Here is a 21,278-nt window from a genome sequence, read left to right as displayed (position 1 = left end):
CAGATTTGCAACTGGCTTTCTGAAACTTGACAAGACAGTACATTAATCCGATGAGCTACTCTCCTGCTGCATGAAATTTTAAAGTACAAAAGATGGAAGTTCCAGTGTCCAGGCCAGGAAACATCAAAGCACTGTTAGCATTTCATGCATAAAGCTTAGGATTTGCAAAGCTTACAGAAACAAAACAAACAGGAAAACACAAATAATGGTCAGCCTGCTTATTGAATGAAACTTTTCCTCCAAATTGCTTTTGTTTAAGTCAGCTGACTACATTTCGGCTCCTCTGCCCACAGAGGGTTCTGGTAACTCACATTTCAAAATCCAGACTGTCAAAACCACTGACAGCTTGTGCTAACTGAATAGCGTTCCCCACAACAACACTGTGGTCCGTTTAAGGCTCTTTGTTTTGGGTTGTGCCTCACTTTCTGAATTCTGCAGATTTATTTGCCATTCATGAACATTAATGTAGTAAAGTGTACAAAAAACAATGGCCTGCTGGATGTCATCCTGTGGAGAACAGGAGGAAGGGAGCTGGTGGGAGAAAGGTTTGCTGAGCAGCCAAATATTGCCTGTGCTCTGAATGTGATGCTTGGTGTCTTGCGTTTGATTCTTTTGTAGTATTTGTATGAGAATCTTTTTGTCAAAAAAACTGGCTGAATGACACCTCTCCCCACTTCACCCCTCAACCTGCATCTATGAGTGTGCAGGCAAAGGAGCCACCCAAATGCAGTTGGCTACTATTCCAACGGTAGTATTATTCATTGCAAGATGTGTTGTACAATTGAAAGCGTTTACTGACTGTCAGGATAAGGCTCTGATCACAAATGTTCAAATGAGTATTTATCTGCTACTGCCTGCACTCCTGTACTTCTCAAAATGTATATTCTTTTGAGGCTTTTCACCTGCTGCCCCAGAACCAGCAGGTCAGGGTCGTCATTCAGAGATGATACTGAGCAAACATGACTTAGAGTGCTCTGAACAGAAGTGGTGAAATTAAGAATGAAATAAAATTAATGTTGAATTTAGGAACAACTTGCTGAAAGTCAAATATACCAGGCTATGCAAGTGCCACAGAGGGAAGTTGGGGGAGCAGATTTGCTAGTGTCAATTAAAAGAAATCTGAAAAAAACCACTGGGGAATATGCTATAGGAACAAAATACTGCATCATCCAGGACTTGGATTTGATAAGTATTTCCCCTCTAAGATAAAAGTATGTGAGAATGAAAGGTTGAAGACTGAAGAATGTTACTTAAGACTTCTACTATCTTGGTATTCCAGTGCTGATAATGGGAAAAAGAATGGTTCAGTTTCGTGGTGCAGGTTCAGTTGAACTATTTTAGTTCCAGAGCATCTCTACAAGCTGTTGGTTTGTACACAGACTGGCAACTCATTTATGAAGCAGCTGTGCCAACGTGAGAAATGTTGTATTTTCTGAACAGTCTGGTTGCATTACAATTGCACAGTAAGACAGGAGATAGGGCTTTTTTTCCCTCACCCCCTATTAAAAAAATGCAGTTTAATTTAAAATTTTGAAGTGGAATGTTGGATCAGAACCACATTAGGGCTTTGAGAAAATCAGCATCTATGTGGATATCTGTGGCTCAAGACTTCATGTCTAAGTCATGATCTCTTTGCCCAAGTAAAAGACAGCACATTTGATCTTACTTTGGAATATGTGAAGCTGACTTTTTTCTAGAATCCAAAATCACTGTCAAATTTATATACAGAGCATGGCATTTTTCAATGGGAAAAGGGAACCTTCTCTGTATTGAGAGCTGAAGAGGCTGTTGAAACCCTTTGCTTGGTCTCTTGTCGGATGGAGTTAAGCATTTGTATTACCCAAACCAGGGAGGTGCTGCTGATTGAAATAACTGGGAACAAACGTCAGTTCACTCACCTTCAAAGCAGCCTGTACATTGGTCACAGTGCTCCCATCCCCCTGGCAACACACACATGGACTCACGCTGCTGTCTCTTCTCCTTGGGCCTTTGTGTGATGCTGTCAATTCTCTGGGCCACTTCCAGGAGCTGCCACTTACCAAGAGCCTCCTTGGTGGAGAAAGCAAGTTTGATTTATTTTCTGTTCCAAAACATGCCTCCATCTGACTCTACCTCACCCTGCCGAGCCGAAAGGAACTGCTTGGGGAGCATACCAATGCCTGGGCTGATTACCATTTGTTGGTTTAACTGAGTGTTCCATTTGGCCTCTCAGATCCCCTTCCCTAACCTTTCTTTTCCAGATGGAATTCTACCTCTAGTGCCGAGCACTGGGGAAACAAAAAGGTATGTTTCTTCAAACCACCCCCATCTTATTCAGAAAGGTGTTTGCTGATGTTTTCAGGAGAGGAAACCAATTGCTTCCTCACAGTAAAGTTTCTCTGGTTGAAATGTTAATTGTTTTAAGCACTCTGGAGTTTTCTGTGACCTCCAGGTCATTTTTATTATTATTATTATTTTTTTTAATGATGGTTGATATGATCTTTCAGAAGAAGGGAAGAAGAAAAGTACTTTGCTGGCCTAGTTTCAGGTAACCTCTAAAAGTTCAAGTGGGCCAATTACACATAAAAGAACAACAACTTTTGTAAAGCTTCATTTGAATCCCAGAGGGGAAAAATGATAGAAAATCAATTAACTTTCCACATGAAAAAATAGCTCATATTGCTAAGCTTTCCTTGCATAGTTTCTTGATTATGTTTGGAAGCAAATTGCCTTGATTATACCTTGACGGGAAGGGAAGCCTTTTAATTAATTTAATACATGCTATAGCAGTGCTAAATTGTATCATGGAACAATTAAGTGGGCCTACACCGATATTTTTGCCCTGTTGAAAATGGATATTGCTCACTTAGTGAGTCACGCTCTCACTGGGTTGACGCAATTACCCGTTCATTGCAGAGCATGTGACAGAGAAGCTATTAGGGCCTTTCACACAGGAGAGAGCCTAAATGGAGTAAACAAAAAGCCAGTTTCAGAGTCTGAAATGTCTCCTCTGGCCAAAATTTGGAGGAATCTGAGCTGAATTTCAGAGTCTGTACCCACACTGGGGACTGAACTGGACACCCAAACCGTAAGACAGCCCCTACTTTGGGAACATTTGGGCTTCAGATCTGTGTCATTTGGTCCTGGACTGAAAGGAGGAGTGAAAGTGATTCTGTCTTTGTCATGTCCTGGGAGATGATCCTCAAACTCTTATGCAGCTGTGAACTGTTGATAGCAAATTTGTAGTAGCATTTACAGTAGCTGTTACACTAGCTGCTTTTTAAACCAATTTTTGCCTCGAGCTCTTGTCCAAAAACAATTACATTTGTTATATTTGCTGAGATAAGGATTTTGAAATGACACTTTAAATTCAAATGCTCTAAATGTAAGAAGAAACAGCACATTCTATTTCCCCCTTTTTTTTACAAGTAGTGTATACTCTTCTAATGATGTTCCATTATATTGTTGAAAGAAAATAATATTTGGAATCTTCTCAGTGTGTCTCTGGTGATAATGTACATTTTCTTGCCTTGCTGAACTAGTAGAACTGGGCCACTTAATACTTTGATGGGTCTTGACTGTTTGGAATGTATGTGCCCGCACTGTGCTTTCCATACTGAGGTCTGCTGGTCTCTATTCAGAGGATAGAATCATGGAAGGGTTTGTGTTGGGAGGAGCCTTAAGGGTCATCCAGTTCCAACTGCCTGCCATGGGCTGAGACACTTTCCACCAGCCCAGGTTGCTCCAAGTGCCATCCAACTTGCTTTTGAACATTGCCAGGGATGGACAGCCACAACTTGTCTTGGGCAGCCTGTGCCAGGGCCTCACCACCTTCACAAGGAAGAACTTCCTCACATCTAACCTAAATGTCCCCTCTGTCAGTTTGGAACCATCACCCCTTGTCATGTCACTCCAGTCCTTCTCCAACTTGCTTGTCAGCCCTTCAGGGACTGCTGACTGCTCTAAGGTCTCCTGGAGCCTTCTCCTGGCTGACGCTCCCAACCCTCTCAGCCTGTCCTCTCAACAGAGGTGCCCCAGACCTCACATCATCTTTGTGGCCTCTGGACTCACTCCCACAACTCCACATCCTTCTCACGTTGGGGTTGCTAGAGCTGGAGGCAGTACTGTAAGTGGTATCTCACCAGAGTGGAGCAGAGGGGGAGACTCCCCCTTCCTCCTTTCCTGGTGAGTTGCAGAATAAATACCAAGAACGAAATAATAAAGGAAAGAGTCCACCACCAGAGAATCTCGCTTATGAATTCACTCATGGCTGTCTAAACTCAGATAAAATACTACCACACTTTTTTTTCTAATATTCAAAGGTCATAAGTCATGAAAAATAAAACCCTGTAACAAGTGAGGAACCATTCTCATTGCATGCTCTCTGTTCTTTCTGAGATGATACTGATACTGAGATGATACTTTCTTCTCTTTCTAAGAAACAGAAGTGCCAACTAGTAAGGGATTTGTAAAGGGAAGCTGGTAACTATGGTTAGGGAAAGAACCAAGATAGGAGAGGAAGCTCTTGTGCAGCAGCATGAAGGAGAATCTGTGCTGTGAATTTCAGAGGTGTAGAATCATAGCTGTGAGTGCAGTACCACAGGGCTGGTATGTAGAGTTTTAATTTAATTAGAAATCTTAGATTTAATAACTAGCATTTTGAAATGTGACAGAATTGGGCTAGAAAACATCTATGAGTATGCAAGGAGCACTGTCCCATACCCTCTCTAGGCTTGTGTACCAGTAAAAATACCAGTACCAGTACCAGTATTGACCAGAATGGCAGAGCCAGTAACCAGAATGGCTGCATGACACTACCTGACATTGGGGGAGAGGTGCAATTTAATTCAGTAAAGACTGACTTTCCTGAGGACAGTTTTCAAAACTACTTGTGAGTTACTGAGGGACCACCCTATTCCTCCCTGGTCCCCACTGCCAGGCTTTTGGACCAGCTGTTTGGGGGCTGTAGCTTCAGTGACCTTGACTGTGTTGATCAGGCTTAACTGAGTGCAGTCAGTAAATGGAGCTGAGAAAATGCATATGTTTGTTTTCTACATTGCTGGTTCAAACATGTATTTACTTTTTGCACCTGTGGCAGGGATGGTCTAGTGTAGCCCTCTGTCTTCCCATCAACAGGGATTATGCAAAAAACCCCCTCTTTTCCTTTTTACTTTAAATTTGTCTTTCCTATTGTCACAGCTGCCATACATTTATGTACTTTTCTGGTTCAAACAAGTGAAAATTAGCAAAACCAAAATATCCATTCACACTACTGTGTCGTTGTAGTATTAAGGTTCTATTTTTAATGCTTAGCCTTCATCAAGAGGAAAAACCCACACTCTCATCTTGTTGAAAGGCAAAGATAGGTGGTTTGGGAACTCTGTTAGTGCTGGGATCAGCATCACAGTTAGCCAAGACTTAACCCCTCTGAAAGATGGAAGAGTGTGTCACAGATGACTGAAAACATCACTGTAGCATCAGGACGGTGCATTGTGTGTGGCTCACCATTCCCATTGTAAGTGGGATGTGATTTCCACTGGGTTACTCTGGAAAAGATTCTGCTTGACATTTGCAGCAAAAATATTGAAGACAATTTTAGAAAAAAACCAACAAACCCAACACAGTTCTTGAATTTTGCACTTAGATGTGGGAATGTTACCTCCCAACTCAAGTTGTGCCCCACAAGAACAACAGCTCTCCTGAGGGGCTGATGGATGACAGGCAGGGTGTAAGGGCAACCTGACAAAGGGAGAGAAGAAAGCTCACTAGCTGAAAAGCTTTTTCTTTCTCTTGGACAAGAAAGATTAAAGGGTTGAGAGCGAATATGTGATTCAGTTTTGGAAACAAGATTAGAAGATCAATGCTGAGCATCATGTAAGAGTTCTAGAACACGTTGGGCACTGCTTCCCGGGGGCCAAGTCCACAGTAAAAAACCGGTTTGCTGGGGAGAAATGACATAGTTACTCTTTATTTATTTATTTATTAAAAAGACTGAACTCGAAAAGGAGGGTAACTAAAACCAGTTCTCTGTGCAGAGCACGCGGTGGCAGTGTTGCACCACTTCTCAACCACTGCTGGTCGGTGCTTACACGGCCAATACTCATTGACTGAGCAATAAATAGGTAGATACAGTAGAGTGCTGCTTTACCCAGGGAATGTTATACTTGTACATGGCAGCACTGATTGTGTGTTCTGTTAAGACAGAGACTAAGGTAGTATAGGAAAAATACTTTTTTTTTTCCTCTTTACCATGCTGGTATTATTTGGATGCACCCCAAGCACTGGTACAACTGGAGTTTTGCAGGGATAACGTAGCTGGTATTGGGAAAAGATGTGGCTAATTAGTTTCATTCCATAAAACCAAATACACCTACCTTAGAGGAGCACTTTGGGTAATATAAACCTCTACTCATCACGCATGCAGAGGAATCAGAACTGTGAAGGTTTCTCCCTCTCAAAAGCAAGCTTTACTATTCAAACAAGCTAGCCATGAACTCTCCCTCTCAAAAAGATCTCTAACCTAAATATAAAGCTTCCCACAATGTGTACAAAGGGATGGTGGCATTGCTCAGCAGGAAAAGTTTCAGGTGTACCTAAGGGTGAGTTTCTGGGTTCATGGCCGTGGATGGCTCTTGGTACAAAGCCCTTTGTAGCTAAGGTGGTTTGGCTGAACTCTTCAGGTGGTTGCTGCGCTGAGCAGCTGAGGGCTCACACAGCTGTGGCTTGCTTTGTTCGGCCTGACAGGAGGGCTCTTCAGAGGCAGACTGAGCAGGAGAGCACTTACCTTACAAAGACAATGCCGACTGCCAAGTGTTTCGGGTCTCTGAGGCTGCTGTCTCTCATGTTTGTCCTACTTTTGGTGTGCTGTTGCAGCTCCACCACCTCGGTTCCCAAACCATGGGCTTCCCTGACTTTTCCTTTGCCATTGTTGAGCTCCAAGAGGAGAGGCCCAGGGGAACAGCAAAGCTACAAGGACTCAAGATGCTTCCTTACACTGCCAGAAGGAAAAAGCAGATTTTTTCCAGCCAACAAGCAATGCCATGCTTGCTTTCTTTGTTTCTCCCCATTCTGCCAGACACACATGTAAAGTACAATGAAAAACACCCGAAATCCCCGAGCATGGTAACCAGCGCTCCAAGCAAGCACACACAACCACCTGCTTAGGTTCATGCCTGGGAGATTGGTACTTTCAAACTGGTTGATATAATTGTAATTTTGTGAGCAGCACAAACCCACACAGGCCAGCAGAAAGTAAATAATAATGAAACTAACCAGGTATGGTAAGGCTACTATAAATGAAAGGTGGCTAAAACCACTGGGAATATGTTGAAGTAATTGGTTCAGCAATAGCAGGGAAGTTAAGTGGGGTTCTCTCATGCTAAAAGTTCTCCTTAGGATGAATATAAAGAGCCTTACAATTCCACATCTTCTTTATTGATTAATGGGAGGTGTAGCTTAAGTGATAGTGGAAAAAAAGAGAATGGAAATTTGCCAACAACTGCTAATCAGGAGTTTGGTAGTTCCTACCTCTCCTTGCATCCAGCAACCAAGACCGAAGCCTTAAAAAATGTATTGAGGGAAGAAATATATGTGCCATGCAATTCTTTTTGAGGTGTGTGATGTAACCTCTATGTTATCGTAATTCCTTCTACTGTCAGTGTTTTTTAACAGGAGAAATTAATCAGGAGAAGTGGCCATGGTAATGAATTTTCTTGAAATGTGTCATTCTTGCACAATGCAGCTCAAGCTGTAGAGACCCCATTTCAGTCCCTGCCCATGAGCCAGAATACCCCTGCCACTGTCACCAATCTTTCAGTCTCACTGCCCACCCTAAGAGCAGACTCTCAATATGGCTGCTGAAATCCTTTCAACTTGTCCTGCCTCAGAAATGCTGTGATAGCACCCACACCCCTTCAGCCACTGTCTACTGCTTCTTTCATTGCTCCCTATTCAGCCTCTGCCAAATCCCCATTTGCCCAACACCTCTGTGCATGGGGATTAGGCTGCTTGGTGTGATTTTCTGCACTCTGCTTCCCAGAACATGCTGCTGGAGGTTCACAATCCAAGCAAATTTTGTCAGTATCCCTTGGGGCAGCTGCTGACACCCACAAGGCAAAGAAATGCAACCCTCTGTATGCCTAAGATTGGATTTGGTTTACCTGCATCTTCCTGTTTTGATTTTAAACCTGAGCTCGAACTGACAAGGAACAAACTCAAGCACTACTAGTAAGAAAATGATAAATCCCTTTTGTAAAAATGATCGTCCGTGAGGTACAGAGAAACAGCCAAGTTAAACGTTTGCAATTTAGAAAGAAGGCCATTAAGAAGACCCATTCCAGAACACTTCAATTCCTGCTGGATTTTGCTTGTTTTGTCATCCCCCCCGTCCTCTGCTCCCAAGTGAAATATTTGCTCCCTAGCCTCAAACAAGTGCTAAAGCCTCAAACACTCATCAGTAGCTCTATTATTGCTTAGGAGAAAAAAATGGTGCATTTGGCACGGTATGAATGGCATGTTGATCTTCTACAGCATCTTCTGCCAATCTTTTCCAAAGGGCAGTACGAGTGTCATTTTTGTAGCTGAGACATTAAGTCCCCAGAATGCCCAGTGAGGCCTCCTTGGTGTGCAGAGTTATTTCCACTGAGCAGCCAGAAGTATTTCAGCGAGGGAAAGATGCTGAAGAGAAATACAGTAGCTCTGGGTAGCAAAGGCAGATGCTGTAGAGTAGTGACTGATGCTGGAAAGTTACAGACACTGTGATATGTAACACTCATCACTACTTCACAACTGAATTACCTTTGCTCTCCTACCCTGATAATATTTCACTTTGTCAAGGTTTGATGGTAACAAACACTGAAATCCATAGTGTGTCACATATTTTCAGTGGGAATGGCACACAGAAAGCCAAATGAACAATCCTGCTTTCATGCAGTACATGGAAAGGATTTAGTGGGTGGGTTTCAGATGGAATATTAGCTCTTTTAGAGGTGGAGGGTGAGATTCCCCATTCACTACTGCAAGTGTGGATGGTATAAAACTCAAGTAGTTCAGACAGGACCATGGGAACGCCGTTGCCCAGCCTGCCTGGCGCCTAAAACCAGTTTGTTCTCATTCAAAGGGATACAGGAGAGAAAGTGACTACTGGAGACCACGGCTCTGCTCTCCCAGTGACCAGTCGCTGTATTCCCTGCTGCCCTGAGATCACTGGGAGATCTGTTCTGTGGCAAACAGCATTTGAGACTGCACTGTCTTTGTCTCACTTCACGCTTCATGACTTCTCAGAGGAAGCTGCTTGCTTTGGGTGGTCTGGGCACCTGCAGCAGTAAGAGAGCACTCCTGCAAGACTCAGAAAATATATTCCAAAGTTTTCCATGCTGTTCTGTGACAGAGGTTTGGCCTCATCGTATTAATATATCATCTTGAAAACTGGTTCCTATGAAAGAAAATGTAGACCTCATTTGCCTTTCTTTTCCCTACTTCAAATATTGGCTCTGCTGCTTTATTGAGGTCAGAGTAGTGGACCAGCAGTAGTGTGCTTTAATTTTTACCTCTTGCATGAAGGTATTATCTTTTTGTTCCCAGTCATATGCTATTTTAGAAACAGAAAATTTATTAAAAACCCTTAGTGCTCAACTCAGAGTTGTCTACTGGGTTTCCTGCAGTTCTGCGATGAACTGTAGCTGTTTCACTTTACTGAGATCGCTAGGGGCTTGTGTCTTCCTTGGAACCTGTTATTCTGCTTCTGAGATCTGCAATTCCATTGGCAATCATGCTTTTGCCCTCATGTTCACCATGAGGTGTTGCTCCTGAAAGCAAAGGTTGGGTCTTGGTTTCTGTGCTATAAGCGGAGTGGCTTTGATGCCGCCGCCATACCTGCCATTCCACAGGGTCCACTGTGCGATGACCTTGTTTCTTTCTTCATTAATGTCTGTGATACAAAAGGGATGTGCCTGCTAATAAAATTTACTGGTGGCAATGCTGGGAAGTGCTTTCAATAAAGGGCCAGAACACTGCTCAGGGGGGCAATGGTTTCCCTTCAGTATAGAAGCAATGTGAATTAGATAAAATTTGGTAATCTAAAGTGAAAGGAAATCCAGGTGAGGAAAGGTTTGCTAATAAGCACCCATTCTGGGAACCATCAGACTTCCAGGAAGAAGAGTGGGAAGAGGACTTTGATGTTACTATGTAACAGAATTTCAGCTTCAAGTCCAGTCTTCTGTCCTGGCCCTTCAAAACGTAGGCTTACTTAGCAAATAACATCTTGGACAATAACAAGGAATTAACATGAGGCTTGTTTCCCCCCATGATATGATAAAAACATGTATTTGCTAATTTAGTTAATTAATGGCTCATTGGTGTCTTCACATCAGAAGATTTTTTCTGTACCAAACCTTTGAAAGAAAAGTCTATTGTCTAAGTTTTTGTTTTCTTGAAATGTTATCCCTGAAGGCACAATATTTGCTAGAAAATAATTGCAAATGTCACAACTCTGATTTCAGCTTATATGTTGCCTGACTTTCAGGGATAAGGGCACTTAAGTTGCTCGTAAACTCCAATCTAGAAATACTCTGGCCTTTTCAGTTCCTAAAACATATTTCATGAGCAGCATTTCCCTCCTAGCCCACAGCAACAAGATTTGACATTTATATATTGCCCCACACATACGTTGTACAGTATTGCCAGATTCTTTGTGATTAACTGGTGTAATTGACTTCTGAGATAAAAAGAAATTTAAATGGGAGAATCCACAGAATAAAACCAAGTTTTGATTTCATTCTGAAGTTGCACTAAGAAGTGGAAGAAACAGATCTTTCCTGAGGACGGCCATTCCTTCAGAAGAACAAGCCTAAGAAAAGCCAGTGCATCAATACTGGTGAGAAGCAAGGGCATGCCAAATTTATCCCACACCTCAGCACCGTCTCAGGTCAACGTATGGAAGATAATGCAGGAAAATACAGAACGGACATCAAGCAGATAAACAGCACTTTGCAGCCACTCTTTTGCCCTCAGGAAGGACTGACACGCACTTATTTTCTTGGACTAAACTTCTGCTGCTCAAGTATTAAGCTTTCTGGTATACTTCCATGCCACATCTGTCTAAATACACCTGCTTTGCATCTGGATGTGTCCCTGCTGATGTTGAAAGAGCAAAAGAAACTATACAGCGGATGAACATCACCTGACTTGGACCCAAACTCGCAGAGCAGAGGGTCACACGTAACATTCTTTCACTACCTGGTGCACCGAGAGGGTTTTTGGTAGTTTCTAGGAAAATGCCAAAACTAAAGCATTGAGTGCCACTCCTAACAAACATCTATAGTCTGCTTTGAAACCAGCTGAGCACCTCTGGGCTCTCAACTGCAGATTTCTGCAAGAGCTGTATTTATTCAACAACATTTTGGTGGGAATTCAACAAAACAGGAAACAGCAACAGCAAGCTTCAGGCAGCAGTGCAATCATGACATCCAAGAGGTCAGATAGGAGAGCAGCCCTTTGAACATCAGGAATATTTCAGATCTCATTGCAACTATGATGAGAAGAAAAGGCTTTTGTTTCTGCCCTGAAGGTTTTACATCTTTGCTTGCAACTCTAGCCTTTAACCACTGTGTGCCTGGAGAAAAGACTATGAGGAAGGATATAATTTCTCATTTGCTTGGTAATGAAAGGGTTTCAGGTTAGTCAGACTGATGGGAAAGGGTAACTTGCATCCAGGGATTGATGTGCTGTGCCTCCTGTTTGAAGAGCTGAGGAGGCTTACTTGACCTTCCTCACTGCATGTACCAAGAGTTCCTTGGTTTATTTCCTGTTGCAGCAACTGATCATGAGAAATGACAGTCACAGTGCGAGCCCCTGGCCAGTCAGCTCTTCACTGCAGAACTGAGCTTCAGCAAAGGGAAATAAACAAGAATGCTTCAAGACCTAAAGAAACCTGTTGTTCTCATGTTAATAAAAGAAAATTGAACAAAGGAAGGAATAAGACAGAGAAGATTAAGTGGCTCCTCATCTCATAGTGCAGTGACATTTTCTTATCCTTCTTAGAGCTCGTGGTTGTCTCTAGACGTTGTGTTAGTAAACTTGTATATTAGAATTCAGACTGCTGGACTTCAAAATGTTTTCCCTAATGCCCATTAGATTGAAAAGAAATCATCATCATTACTCTATTTGTTAATGTAGCTCCCACCTGTCAATGTTACTTTGTGAGCCACCAGTAGCTGATGCATTGCCTTACCCGTATTTGAAGCAGTTACAAACACAGTGATACATACCGTGAAGTAAGTAATAACTTATGACAAGGTGTGCAGTATGCAAAATGTCATGTAGTTTGCAGAGATTAATGCATAAGCCAAGTGCAAATACATTAACTTAACCAACTATCTGGAAAGCAGGCTTAATGAACGAGGGAAATGAATGCCACATAGGAAGAAAAAGGCGTAGTGACAGAAAACTCTATACAGCATAGGCATTTATACAGGGACCTCCAGGAACGAATCACTCATCTCTGAGTTCAAGTACACAGGTAGCTGTCTCTGGCAGGGACAGTCATATAATTCAGAGGGGACCAGTTATGCCTGACAATCAAAAACTGAGCACTGAGTTTAGTAAAGCTCAGCCTGTCCCAGGACATCACACATCAAGGCCGAGCATTTCAAAGTAAGCTTCTAGAGTGTTTTAAAGCAAATGCCCATGTCTCATTCTGCTAAGTCTCATGTCTGTAACACCAAGCAGCAGGAAAGGTAAGATAACTCACTGTTTTCAGCTCTAATGAATTCCTGCATGTTGAAGAAAGATCTGGAAAGATCAGGAAAGATCTGCCTGTACCCTCAGGCACATGTGCGAAACCATGGCTGCAAATTTTTGGGGATATGTATCTGCGTTCCATCTTGAGGTCAGCTTCAGAAGACTCTAGGTTTCTTGGTTGCATGCTAAACCTGGCATCTTTTCCATGGTAACACCAGCATTTACACTGCAAAGCTCATGACTTTCAAGTCAGGCGTTTTCCCTTAAGTTTTCTGTGTTGACTTTACTCACTTTACTGCTTACTATGATTGATGCTAATTTTAGCCTTTGCAGATGCCATTAAGCTTAGGCTTAATGAAGGCCCTCAGAATCGCCACAATTACACTAGCAGAAATGCAGATCTGCCATCTTGCTCTCAGTTCCTATAGTGCCTGCCTCTGTTTTCCCACCAGTACTTCTGGCCTCAAGTGTCACAGCTTGTTATGATACAGAAGCAGCCAGTCTGTGTTTTGGTAACTTTTTACAGTTGCAGGCCCACTACAGCTGGGCTTTTATGTGAAAACAGCAGAGACATGAAAGAAAGAGAGCCTGAAGAAGCAAGTTTAGAGGGAAGCATTCATTCTGGTCAATGTCCTTCTTCTGTCCTAGAAGCTGTGGTAATCCCTCCCTGTGCACCCCACGGGGGTTCTGGAGCTCATTAAAAAATGCCACAGGTGATAAAGATGACTAGCTATGTATTTACTCCTGCATCGTGCGCTACAGTGTGAGATTTAAGAGCCCCTCAATATATAGGAAGTCCAACTAGATGATTGAATGGGCCTTTCTAGCACCATGAATCTCTGTCTATAGATATATAACCATTAGGATTCTGTTTTCTGTAGACTGCACCATTAAATTTATGGGACTTGGCAGTCTGCAGAGGTAGCTGCCATTCTGTGCGACAGAACAGATGCTGCCTGCTACACTGAAATGCACACCACCTTGTTCTGAAACTCTTTGTGGTTCCTATTAATCTAAAATAAATCAAACATATTGAAAACATACCCTAACTTTAGGGGCAAGGACAAGTATAACATAATTGTGTTTGACTGACTTATCTCCGTTGGGAATTTGGAGCAGAAATCATTAAACTGTAACCAGAGGATGTCCACCAGGAATCAGAATTTCCTCCTGTAGTATTTTGTCTTTGCTTATAGTTTTATATCCACAATTGCTATTTAGTGTGAAATCTTAGCCATTCGGGTACAGTAATATTCTCAATAACCCCTTATGGAAAAGACTGCCACAACAGTTGTTATGACACTGAGACACTGTAAACCTGAATATGCAACAGTATTAAATCTTACTAATCAGTAATACAGTGATGATCCACGTTTCAGGAAAATGCAGTTTTAAATTTTTTATGCCTAATTTAAAAAAAAAAGACACTAAGGAATGGAAATGTTTTCTATTTCAACTCTTGATTTGAACTGACAATAAATAGAAGTGCTGACAAGAAGAACTCTGTTTCTGTATCACTAGCAGAAGAGCGGGTGTTGCATATGGAATAGATGAAATGTATTATAGAAGAGAAATTGCCTGGTTTTAGGAAAACACACCTTGGAAATCATTAACTGAAATTATTTATTTTTCAGTCACTAAAAATATGTGCAGTCTGCATTTTAACTAGCTTATTTATAATTTCCCTAAATAGTTTCTGGGTTAATATGGTAAAAGAAAGAAGACATTCTAGTTCCTTTTTCATCCTTTCAAACCACATGTCTACAGCATGTGTTTAATTTTGAAACCAGAGTAAAAAGCCTTTTTTTTTGTGTGTGTGTGGGTCGGTATGACTGAAAAATGGTGAAAAATAAGAAAAATACATGCGAAAAAGCTCTGTCTTCTGCTCTGTCTTTGCCATGGGGACTTGGATGACATTGATAAGGAACAAGGGCACCTGCTAAACTGGCTTGCACAAGATAAACAGGAACAAAAGTCAGCTTGGTTCATCAAACAGTGGGTCTGAAGTTTCAAATCATCCCATTTCTGGGACCAAGATTCAAAGAAGAGCCTTCAGTGGAACTCATTCATGGATTTCTTTTTCTTCTCACATGGGTTAAATAATTCCACGTGTCCTGTGCTCACAGCTGTCACTGAGCTAATGTGTCTGAAAAGTTTCTGTGCATTTTAGAGAAGACAGGTCATGTTCCTCTGCAGTACACTCTGAGAGATACCTTCTGCCTCACTCTTACAAAGCCATTAATTGGCTTTTTTTACCAGTGCAACCATCTCCCACCTTTTGTTGTGCAACAGCCTGTTTTCATACTATCTAATAATCATTTTCAAGTATTGCTTGAGCCATGAGGGAAAGACTGTACTAACAGCAGTGCTAAGCTTTTGTTTGCTTCTGGCAATCTAGAGAGATTTGTTGGTTCATTTTTTTCCCCCACAGTATCCTCATGATATTCACACTGCCTGGGAGTTCTCAAAAGAAAAGCATTCTAAACCACTTACATTTTAACTTGAACTATGGCCTCTTTGCCTCATTATTTCTTTTCATATTCTTCTCCTTGGGATAACTTAAACTGGCTTTAAAGTCTTTTCAGTTATTATTGTTTCTATTTAGGATATAGAATGCTGTTCAAGGGACTCCTGACTCACACTGGGAAAAATGCTTAAAATGAATTAAAGGAGGAGACCTGAATGGGCAGAAGGACTCAAAAGGAGGAATGGGAACTTATGCTGCAGGCAATGTCTTTCTTGGAACCTCTCGGTCCTCGAGGAGGGTAAACCGTCCTGACATCATTTGGGCAAGGTTTGCTGAAGCGACCACCTCCTATTATGTTTGCACAGCATTCAGTTTGTCTAGAGGCTTACAAATACTCAAAGGCCTTACATTCAGCTTCAGGGGATGAGCTGGTTCCCCTGCTCTGTCTTGCACTAATGGGGCAGAGCCATCCATCTCATCATCAGGCTAGAGGCATACAAATGAACCCAGTGATGTCTGAGAGCAGGATCTGTCTTCGTGAAGTGAGATTGAGCTCAAGAAGTGCAATTTAAAGGCCAATTAGGCATTCCTACTCAATCAGTTTTGGAACAGCCTCTCTGGTTGTGTAGTTGCATGGTTTTGGTGTCTGTCTCATATGTACATGTTTTGTGACACGATATGTCATTCATGGAGCTGAGTTTGACAATGAGCAAACGTGCTGCTTTCTTTTATCTTCTACTCAGTAAATGTGCTGTGACTTCTCCTAATTTAATTGACCAACAAATGATACAGCTTTATTCTGTTTCATTTTCTGATGTGTAAACTTTTGATCTCATTATGTTTAACCGTGTCCCTTATAAACTGAATCAGCATCCACAATAGCATAATTGCATGCTAGGCCTGCATGTTATTTATTCCACAATCTGTGGCTCATTTGAATTTTGAGATGTAGTTATCCACCAATCCTTTCTGTTTCTTGAGGAATGATGGTGAAAAATACCAGAAGGGAACTCTATTTCATGAATTTTTATTTCAATTATCTCTGTCTGCTAAGAAAATGGAAAACCGCTTCAGGTAAATGTTTTATTACTTGATGAACCCCTTCAATTGCCTTAAAATCAGTCTTTGAGAGATAACTATATACCTAAGCCCCTTTTGTTTCTGTTCCAATATGTCTGGAGTACCAATGCGGTCTGTATTCCTTCTGCTTGATAACTTTTCTTTCATGTCGTTTATCTTACAGCCAGAAATGGAGCTGTATTCCTTCATTATTTTGAATAGTTCTTGGATTGATTTTGAACAGATCGAAATGTCCTATAAAGCAACATCCACATAAAACGGAAATGTTATAGATGACATTTCCTGGTTTTATTGCCCTGTTTTTTCTCCCTGTCTCTTAGACTGGCAATGGTTCTGCTGACATGGGTGCTGACAGACATCCCGACGTAGATAGGGCTCAGCATAAATAACTGGGCTGCATGTGAAGTGTCCTCATTCCTTCTTTCATCGTCTTCCTTCTCTCCAAACAAAACAAAAAATGGAGTAAATCACAGGGGGTGCTGGGAACCATGTTTCTTAAAGACAGTTGAGATGATGGAATGATTTTTTACAGGGGTGAGGCATAAGGGGTATAGGATGGGGGTGACCTCCCCTATAACCTCCAAATTGCAGAAAGAAAGTCAGAGACACCAGGGAGAAGTCTTGATCTCTGAAGATCCCCTGGGGAAACATATTTCTGTAGTTATCTTGCACAAGTTGCTAGTGAAACATGACAGCTCACCATTCCGTTTTGTCACAGGATTCTTTCCTCTTTGGAGTGAAGCCAGACCTGCCACTAGCTAAGAATCTGCCTCCTTCAAAAATCAAATATGGAGGGTCTGCTATTCTCAACAAGTGTTTGAAACACACAGAAACTCTATGATTGTTGGTTGACAGATTTTTTAGTCTAATGTACATCTCTGCTGTTATATTTCTCTCTTCTCCCTCCCAAATTGTACAGAATGTTACAAAAATCACTGCAAAATCTTTCTGTCACTAAAAGGAATCAGGCAGTCATGAGCAAAGACACAGAGTTTGGGTCAAGTAGGTGTCAGGAGAGATGGTTTCTTTCATGTTTTATGATACTTTATAGTACAGTGTTCTTTCACATAAAGGTGCAAAGGAACTGCCTGTGTCATGGCTCTTGAGTGCTGTGATTTTCCACCATGTATCACAATGATTGAAAAACTTCTGTCTAAATAACCATGATCAAGACCTTAGAGTTTTCCATTTCGTGTCTCCTGTGCAGTGGTACAAAACACGAACAGAAGTGGAAACCACTAAAATGGTGTTCTCACAAAGCTACTTATTAGATCAGAGATTTCTCTCTCACTCTGTACCACTGGAAAGGGAAGGCAAAGAAAAGGAAGGGGTACCTGTCAGCTATTTTTTCAGTCATTATCTCAAGTCCAGCTCTAACATCAGAAGAAGGTCACAGAAAAGAGAAAAGAGGTTTTGGTAACTGTAGTTATGGGTATGAAGCTAATAATTGGGATGATTGAAATTCAGTCCTAATCCTTACTGGGAAACAGTTATATGTGATGTAGTCCAATGAAAGGCACAATGGCGTAAGGACAGATGGGTGCAATGACTGTGACAGAGCTGGTGGGTGGGTAGAGCAGATGGAGGGCTGCAGTGAAAATCATCACTGGGAAATGGCACTGATGGGTATAGTGTGGAAAAGCGAAGTGCATCAAAAACAAACATGAGGGTTTGGTGATTCTGTCACCCAGTTTTAAGCTGATACATTTTGCACTACTGCCCATCTCACTGTCCTGGCAATGCCATTAGATGGTCCAAAATAAGGATATAAAGATAAGTGCTAGATCATCCTGATCCCATGCAGCCCACTGACAAAACTGGGACTGATTTACCACATATTTTATTCCAAAACATTAAGCTCCCAGACTCCATGTGAGGCTGAAGGAGACCTCCTCCCTCTCGGCAGCCCCTTGAAAAGAGGTTGTGGCCAGGGGGTAGTTGGTGTCTGCTCCCGAGTGACAAGTTACAGGATAAGAGGAAATGGCCTCAAGTTGCACCAGGGGAGGTTTAGATTGGAGATGTGGAACAATTTCATCCCCAAAAGAGTTGTCCAGCCCTGGTACAGGCTCCCAGGGCCGTGGTGCAGTCCCCATCCCTGGAGGGATCCCAAAGTTGTGTAGCTGTAGCTGAGGGACAGGGTTCAGTGGTGGCTGTGGCAGTGCTGGGGGAACAGTTGGACTCAATGATCTTAAAGATCTTTTCCAACCTTAATGATTCTGTGACTGTGAATTTGCCACCCCAGCAGACTCTCAGGCAGGCATGGGAAAGGAGTGAGGCCCTGGTGTAGGCTGAAGGTGAGCACTGTGTTTCCTTGGAAGCTGCACTGCTGCCAAAAGGCAGATGAGTAGTGAAATTCCTCTGCTTGTTCCACTGTGATCTGGCTCTGCAAGAATGAAATTGTGTGAGGAGGACTGCAGCCTTTGTGCTGGCACCATCTTTATACTGTGATGTGTGCTGAGATACAGCCAAATGTGCAAAAACATTGCTAATCAACAAAGAAGATCCATTTTGTAAGGGAAGCCATGACCTACTTCTGTGAGGATGGTTGTTCCCTTTATGGTAGGGAGAACAGCTTATTCTATATTTAGACAGCAATATTTAAGGAAAATGTAGCTCTAGTGAAGGCATTTATGGAGGGAGGGAGGGAGGAAAGAAGGAAGGAAGGATAGATGATCATTTGGGATGGAAAATCTTTAGATCTCTTAGACCTATTCAGAGCGCAGGTAGATTTCATGCTTTCTAATCTGTTAAAGACTCGTCTTTGTAGATGAGTTCCCCTGATATTACCCAGGGCAGCTACTACACATAATCCAACTGGGCTGTGCATTATGTAATGCAGTCTCCACTTAGTGTGAGGAACAATCCTCAGGTAGCAGCTAGGTCCGGTTTGTGGATGATGGGAGGACTGAGAATGGCCCCCAAAAATGGGCACTTGGTTGTGATGGTGATTAGTGACTTGGGAAGGCAGAACATTGGGCACACATCTGTGTTTGCCTCCAGGTGATGAGGCATCCAAAGTTAGGAGTCATCCCAACAGGAAACCCAGTTGGCTTTCTACGTAGTTTGCCTTTGCCTAAAATTGCAGTTTGAGAGATGAAGCTAGATAGGCTGCAGCGACCTGTAGAGGCCTGTTGAGCAGTTTCATGACATTTGTTTTCCCTCCTTACACTACAGTCTACAGTCCCTGAATGTGCTGAGGAACCACTTGAACACTATAAGCAATGAAACTGAGGCAATAAATGGAGAGAAGAGACATATCTGGGCCTGACACTTGTTCACGACTGTGATCAGAAGCACATATAGAATCTAGGAACCAATTTGTTCTTTAGCAGAAGAAGAGAAAAAAACCAATCCCCTACTACAGAGTTGAGGAGGATATGAGAATAATTTTTAATTACAGGTGTGTTTTTTCATCTGCTTGCCAATAAAGCTTAATTTAACAGGGCTTCTTAGGAAAAGCAAGTGAAAAAATGTAACTATGGGAAGGGATTAAAGACACCTCCCGGGTAAGCAACAGGAGGAAAACAAAGGAAAAGTAATTGCTAATTATGGATTGGAAGGGCAAAGCTCAAATAAGCCATCAAAGTAAAAGGCAACTCTTGAATAAACTAATAAAGTATGCCACATCTCTCTGGAAGGACAGTGTTGCTGCAGAGATACTACTCCTGGTATCCATGGTGCTCATACAAGTGAGCTCTTGTGCCTCTCTGGAGAGTGCCTGTCTGGGAGTTTCACTACAGAGGCAATATAAACCTATTGATGAAGATGCAGTTAGAAATATTATCGGAGATATAACACCACTTTGTCCCATACCTGCCACAGTATTGGCAAAGAACCCAGAAATTATAGCGCGGTGACTTTTGGCAACAGAGGTGTAAACACCAGAGTTGTGCTCTGTGGAGCTGCAGGTTGGGGTCTATCTCTTGAAGGGAATACATCTGAATGAGGAAATTCTGAGTCTGGCTTGGCCTGAGCTGTTCTGTTAGGAAAAGGATAAGCCTTACTGCAGAAAGGTTTTACTACAGTAAAACCAGGATAGATTTTTCTTATGTGATTTTCACAGATCCAAGCTTCGTAGCCTTTAAACTCAAATTGAGCGTTACACCTGAGACAAATATCAGCTGCTTGGTCTTTTATTCAGTGTCCATTTACCCTGGCATCTGGAGAGTCAAGTGAGTTGTTTAGGTTGGCTAGAACTTTGTCTGGAGATGTACATACAAGGCCATTAATACCCTTTCAGAAGCTGCACATCAGCGTGCCCTGCCACGTTAATGTTTTTCATTCATTCAAAGGCTCTCGAGGGCACATGTTGAAACATAAGAACTCAACAGGCAGTGAAGCAGCGAATCTGAAAAGATGAGATGCAGTGAACATTACACAGTAAATGTGCCTAGTTTCTAGTTTCCTGGATAATCACAGCTTGGAACAGAGCTGCTGAAATATCTTAAGCCTTTCTGTAGACTGAAAGCAGAGCTTGTGAAGCACAGACAATCGTATTTAAAGAGGTTTCTGAGATCTGTCACATTTTCTAGCAAAGCAGTGAAGGTATTGTAACAGACTGAACCCTGTATGCCACCTTAAAAGGAAGAAAGCCATACAAAAAAACCCCCAAAACTCTCAGCAAACAATGGATTTCTGCATAGGAAGGTGTCTGTAGAATGATTAATTCACCATGGGTTTGTAACTCCTTGTGAGGCTTGCAAAACGAGCTACTGAACATAGGGCTATTTGTATTACCATTGCAAAAAATAAGGGCATGTGAGCAATGCACTGAGACTGCACAGAACCAGCAGAATTCATTCACCCAATGCATTCATTTCAGAAAGCCATGCATTTTTATTGCCAAGTTATTGCATTAGTTTTCCATGCAAATGGAACCCAATGTGTCAAGGAACACAATAGTATTTTAACATACAGTTAGAAGACCTGTATTAATAATAGGCTCATATCCCAAGGCAGATTTACTCTGTTTAATTTTGTCTCTTGGAAAGGAGAGGTTAAATCTAGATACATT

The 21,278-nt window shown here is 42.0% G+C and overlaps 1 protein-coding gene across 3 annotated transcripts in view; it reads left to right on the top strand.

Annotated features, from left to right (window-relative positions):
• IFTAP (intraflagellar transport associated protein) overlaps window positions 1-21,278 on the top strand; it is a 115,019-nt gene that overhangs the window by 47,377 nt on the left and 46,364 nt on the right. Inside the window, exon 9 of one of the 3 annotated variants that reach the window (XM_061998193.1) lies at window positions 10,762-11,694. The exons of 1 other annotated variant lie outside the window; for it this stretch is intronic. The gene's annotated coding sequence lies outside the window, so the exon portion shown is untranslated. Of the gene's footprint in view, window positions 1-3; window positions 3,575-10,761; window positions 11,695-21,278 lie in introns of those variants that run through there. One more of the 3 variants, XM_061998192.1, reaches the window with a different exon arrangement.

The sequence above is a fragment of the Colius striatus genome, chromosome 6, assembly GCF_028858725.1.
Source record: "Colius striatus isolate bColStr4 chromosome 6, bColStr4.1.hap1, whole genome shotgun sequence".
Classification (NCBI taxonomy): Eukaryota; Metazoa; Chordata; class Aves; order Coliiformes; family Coliidae; genus Colius; species Colius striatus.
The sequence above is the reverse complement of the archived record's forward strand: the minus strand, read 5'-3'. Positions and strand labels throughout refer to the sequence as shown.